This window comes from Schistocerca americana, chromosome 2 (assembly GCF_021461395.2).
Source record: "Schistocerca americana isolate TAMUIC-IGC-003095 chromosome 2, iqSchAmer2.1, whole genome shotgun sequence".
In the NCBI taxonomy this organism is placed as follows: domain Eukaryota; kingdom Metazoa; phylum Arthropoda; class Insecta; order Orthoptera; family Acrididae; genus Schistocerca; species Schistocerca americana.
The window spans coordinates 280,488,561-280,494,560 of NC_060120.1; the positions used below are offsets into that span (position 1 = coordinate 280,488,561).

Sequence of the window (6,000 nt, forward strand, 5' to 3'; positions counted from 1 at the left end):
TCTTGCGGTTAGGGTGCAGTCTATATTACGTCTCTTCAAGAATCTGACACTTCGAAGACAAACACCAAACGATACGAAAATTCTTCGAATACTTAGTAGCATGAAATTATTTCGGCTAATCTATTGCATTTAGTACGCCAAATCGACACCGTCATCGAGAAACTGATATATGAAAATACTTTGTCGTAACGAACGCGCTCGCCTAGCTGACAGACAACTACACTACTGGCCATTAAAATTGCTACACCAAGAAGAAATGCAGATGATAAACAAGTATGCATTGGACAAATATATTATACTAGAACTGACATGTGATTACATTTTCACGCAATTTGGGTGCATAGATCCTGAGAACTCAGTACCTCTAGCCATAATAACGGCCTTGATACGCCAAGGCATTGAGTGAAACAGAGCTTGGATGCCGTGTACAGGTACAACTGCCCATGCGGCTTCAACACGATACCACAGTTCATCAAGAGTAGTGACTGGCGTATTGTGACGAGCCAGTTCCTCGGCCACCATTGACCAGACGCCGGCCGGTGTGGCCGAGCGGTTCTAGGCGCTACAGTGTGGAACCGCGCGACCGCTACGGTCGCAGGTTCGAATCCTGCCTCGGGCATGGATGTGTGTGATGTCCTTAGGTTAGTTAGGTTTAATTAGTTCTAAGTTCTAGGGGACTGATGACCTCAGAAGTTAAGTCCCATAGTGCTCAGAGCCATTTGAACCATTTGAATTGACCAGACGTTTTCAGTTGGTGAGAGATCTGGAGAATGTGTTGGCTAGGGCAGCAGTCGAACATTTTCTGTATCCAGAAAGGCCCGTACAGGGCCTGCAACATGCGGTCGTGCATTATCCTGCTGAAATGTAGGGTTTCGCAGGGATCGAATGAAGGGTAGAGCCACGGGTCGTAACACATCTGAAATGTAACGTCCACTGTTCAAAATGCCGACAATGCGAACAAGAGGTGACCGAGACGCGTAACCAATGGCAGCCCATACCATCACGCCGGGTGATACGCCAGTATGGTGATGACGAATACACGCATGCAATGTGCGTTCACCGCACTGTCGCCAAACAGGGATGCGACCATCATGATGCCGTAAACAGAACCTGGGTTCATCCGAAAAAATGACGTTTTGACATTCGTGCACCCAGGTTCGTCGTTGAGTACACCATCGCAGGTGCTCCTGTCTGTGATGCAGCGGCAAGGGTAACCGCAGCCATGGTCTCCGAGCTGATAGTCCATGCTGCTGCTAACGTCGTGAACTGTTCGTGCAGATGGTTGTTGTCTTGCAAAGGTCCCGATCTGTTGACTCAGGGATCGAGACGTGGCTGCACGATCCGTTGCAGGCATGCGGATAAGATGCCTGTTATCTCGACTGCTAGTGATACGAGGCCGTTGGGATCCAGCACGGCGTTCCGTATTACCCTCCTGAAACCACCGATTCCATATTCTGCTAACAGTCATTGGATCTCGACCAACACGAGTAGCAATGTCGCGATACGATAAACCGCAATCGCGATAGGCTACAATCCGACCTTTATCAACGTCGGAATCGTGATGGTACGCATTTCTCCTCCTTACACGAGGCATCACAACAACGTTTCACCAGGCACCGCCGGTCAACTGCTGTTTGTGTATGAGAAATCGGTTGGAAATTTTCCTCACGTCATCACGTTGTAGGTGTCGCCAACGGCGCCAACCTTGTGTGAATGCTCTGGAAAGCTAATCATTTGCATATCACAGCATCTTCTTCCTGTCGGTGAAATTTCACGTCTGTAGCACGTCATCTACGTGGTGTAGCAATTTTAATGGCCAGTAGTGTAGTTGATCGAGGCGCAAATCCACTCACGAGTGTTAGCGAAAATCTCTGAGGAATGCATTGTTGATACCACATTGGAGAAAAATGGATTTCTTACGGCTGGTGTATCGCCTGCACCCAGACAGAGCTTGCGTAACGTGTGATAAATTGAAGTTCTTGGTACATCGGACACTTCGAAAACACGCGTCAAGCTGAACAGATAAGTTGTCGGGTACGTAAGTGCATGAATGAAATTTTCTGATACGCTATCAGTGTGTAATGAACAAGCCATTGCTGCAACAGGGGAAATTGACCTCTCGAACGAACAGCATCTGGATCTGCACGCAAAGAACAAAAGCGAAGTGTGTGGCAGAGGGTAATTTTTATTACAGCTTATGTAGAGTATTTTTCCCGTTCTTTTCGCGGACTGCTCTTACACTAGTGTGCGATGTTTTTATCTAACTTTATCTGCACAATCTCTGCTTAATAGTTTCCGACGTGGAATGCGGTTCTTTTGTCTCTGTGAACAGCTTCTCGAGAGTTTTGCAGTGACTTTCTTGGAGTGTCAGTCTGCAGTCAAGCGAGCTTGTGACTGTCCGTATCGCTCTTCTGTGTACAAGCTCGATGTCACCTGTTAATTCGATTTGATAAGGGTCCTATACATCCACCAAGTTTTGAGTAAGGGCCGTAAAAGTGTTTCGTATGTAATCTTTTTGTAGACAAATTACAGTCTCCCAATATCTTACAAATGAATCGTGGCCTACAGTTTGTGGTTGTTGCGTTTCATACCTCCAGACAGTGTTGCTTCCAAATCTTTACGCGAAATGGCACACTCTGGTTTTGGGTAATTAATTCTGTAGCTGGAAAAGACACACTTTTACGTTTCTCGCGAAGAATCCAACTTTGTATTTCTCTACATCAAGAGCAAGTTGTCAATGTTCGTATCAAGCTGATATTTTTTCGAGATTTAATAGGATACTGAAATTTTCCCATGTAGGAAAGATTCGGGATTCTAGTCCCGAACCGGCACACAGTTTTAGTCTTCCAAGAAACTTGAAGACGACGCAACACGCTGGATATTACTGCAGTTTTACGGGATAGTGTTTCCACAGAAGCAACTGCATCATCTGACAAAAATCTGAGACTGTAACAAAAGCTATGCGCTCTGTTGTCGATGTTAACACGAAAAAGACTGGTCCTGTTACCCATCCCTCGGGTACAACAGCTATTATAGACGATTATCACTCCAGGAGAACATGCAACTTCTTGAACTGTCGGAAAGGTTTCGATCCAGCAGATGTCGCCAGCGTAACACTGGAGAAATGGTCACAGAAGAAGAACGTTGGCTGTAGTGTATGTCGGACAGTTACGAGAAAGCTGATACGTGTGAGTTTCGGCGTGCGGCGGCGACGAGAGGGGAGTAAACATTATAGCGGAGCTGTCACACGGCGTGTGTGCCGAGAGGCGGCGACACGCGTCGCACAGTACCTTGGCTCGGCGAGGCAGCAGCGGGTCAGCGGGCAGCTGGCTGGCGTCCGTCTGGCAGCTGGTCTGCGCGGCGAGCACGTGACACGCGGCGACCTGGAACTGGAGGCGCTGGAGCCGTCCGGAGAGCACAGTCCGCAGCGCGCGGCGACCGGCCGTCCACTGGCCGCGGGCTGGCGCGGCCGCCGCCGCTGCGCCGGCCCGGCCTGCCCCCACCACCTCCCCCACTCTCCCCCTCCCCCACTCTTTCTCTCTCTCTCTCTCTCGTTACTCTCTCCAGACACGCGCACTGGCCGCGCGGCCTCCGCTACCAGCGGCCGCAATTATCGCTGCCGGCACGGGACTGCGACCGCCACGGCGCCCGTGCGGCTGCGACTGGCCCCACAGTTACGATGATCCAGTCGAGGCGAGGCGCCACTCTGCTTTCTTTTCCCCTCTGGCGTCTTTTCTCCGCCGCCTCGGGCGTCTTTCCTTCCTCCCATCCCAAAGACTGTACAATGACACCTTCTCCTGTACAAAAACAAGAAAAAAAGTACACTATTTCGTCTTGGATCGCATCTGGCCAACTGTGACCAATCTAAAGCACTCAGCGTCTCTTTCAAATGAAATTTCTCGTACGGAAGCTGCACTCAGTTCCTACAAACCACCTGCCGAGTATATCGTGACCCACCCGCACGCTGGTAATCCTCGTCCACGGGAAACTGTCCCTGCGCCCAGCGTGATGTGCTGTGCCACCCTGTCCGAGCCATGTCGACGGCGCCGTGCAGCTCACCGGCAACGTAAACATCCTGCTATAGACGGTGGTGGTTGATTTAAACTTTAAATGCTGGTTTTCTTTTATGACGCGTACACTGTCTTAATATGAAAAGTGACATGCGTTGTTACCTTAAAATCTGTTTGGTATTTGTTACCCAAGTCATTTTAATATACGCTTATATGTATAACTTGCCAACGGCATTGCCACAGTGGTAATACCGGTTCCACTCACATCACCGAAGTTGAGGGTTGTCGCGTTTGTCTATCACTTGAATGGGTGACCGTCCAGATCTGTCAAGCTGTCTGGGGAAGCAGGGTGCGCTCAACGCTTATGACGCAATTGAGGAGCTACTTGTCTCAGAAGTTGCAGCACCGATCGTCAAAACTGACAACGGCCGGGAGACCACATGCTTCCCACATCCGCATCCAGACTCGGTTAGTCGATACCGTCGGACCTTCAGAGACCTCTTAAGACGGAGTTTATAGAATTTTAGATAGGTATAGGTTGAAAATAACTTTCGCATGATCTGTCACTGCCAATTAACATACCTCCAGGAAACTTGGACCGTACTGCTACAGTATAGGACAGAAGGTGACTGAAAGAAATACGCCAGTGAGACGAACAGAAATGACACATTCATTCAAAGACAATAATTACACTGACGTCACCGCAATTTATGATGGTCTCCTGCACGTTACAAAAGGCGGGACATGGTTCTTAATAGGTTGTGTGATCACCACGGACGGCAAAGCACGCTCCGCAACTTGCTCCCAAGCTGGCCATAAGGTTCTTTAGGAGTTCTTTTGGTAGGGCGTTCCATTCCACCACCCGCTGGGCATCGTTGGTGCATGAGGACGTGCTGCAGTACTCAGTCTGCTCGAGTTCCGTTAGGATTGTGACTACCAAAAATAAAGGTAATGGATTATGTTCACAAGATCGCTGTATTTATTCGAAATAATCTCTACCTGAATCAATAAACAGGAAAGACCGTTTCAAAAGTGTTTCACAACTGATACTGTGTGAACCGTGCACGGCTCGTGTTCATGCCATTTATGGTTTGTCATCTTATATTACGGTACTGCCACCTCATTTCCTTATTCCATTTACTGGCGTCACTAACTTCCTGCCTTACTTGCCCGTGAGCGGCAGCAGCGGCGCGTGTCGATAAGTGCACTGTCGTACCATCTCTGGGGCGACCGATAGTATTTCCGGGTCGTCGTGTGTCTGGAGTTGTTTGGAGACGGACCAGCACTGCAGTCGGGACGCAGCAGCAGTGAAGTCGGGGGACGGAGCGCCGGTGAGGCGCCGACAGCCAGTGCTCGCCGACCGCTGGCCACACACATGAACTGTCCGACGGAGGGAGATTGGAGCGGGACGACCGTTGTTGAGTAGTTCGGTTGGTCGTCTCATCGGCTGACGTATATTTGGTCCTTCCACCGTTTCCGGGCCTGGGAAGTTGGTCGGTTGGCGTGGAGCAGCGAGTAAATCTCCGCGGCGAGCAGTTTGGCCGAAGCCGCTGGTGGCCTCTATGTGGTGTCTGAGAGTTTGGTGCTGTTCCCATTGCTACGTTCGTGGCTCACCGATCCTGGATACGAAAGTTGAGTTCTGACTTAATCTGCCAGCAAGTCACGACTTTTGACATTGTGTCGTTTGGATTTCGTTGTCGGCTGTTGGGACATTCCCGCGAGCAACAACGTGTGTTTTCAAGTTGGCAAATTTTAGCTGTACTTGATTATTTGAATTGAAGTGCACCAGCGGAATCTTCTGCCTTGTGGCCGTTAACATTCCGGTTACCTGCCTGACCTTTGACGTAAATTCAGGCAGTGTATTTTCTTCATCGTGTTATCGCTGTCCAGCACGGTGTGTAGTTTGACAGATCAATGTATAATTGGTTGTGGGCGCCAATACTTTCTACGTTGTTCCATTGAACTCCCTGTTGTGTGCTGGTCGGCTGGA

At 49.5% G+C, this 6,000-nt stretch overlaps 1 protein-coding gene across 1 annotated transcript in view; it reads right to left on the bottom strand.

The window, feature by feature from the left end:
- Positions 1 to 3,436, bottom strand: part of LOC124596333 (BMP-binding endothelial regulator protein) — a 694,738-nt gene extending 691,302 nt beyond the window's left edge. The window contains exon 1 of the mRNA XM_047135436.1: positions 3,291 to 3,436. The gene's annotated coding sequence lies outside the window, so the exon portion shown is untranslated. The remainder of the gene's footprint in view (positions 1 to 3,290) is intronic.
- Positions 3,437 to 6,000: the final 2,564 nt, after the last annotated feature.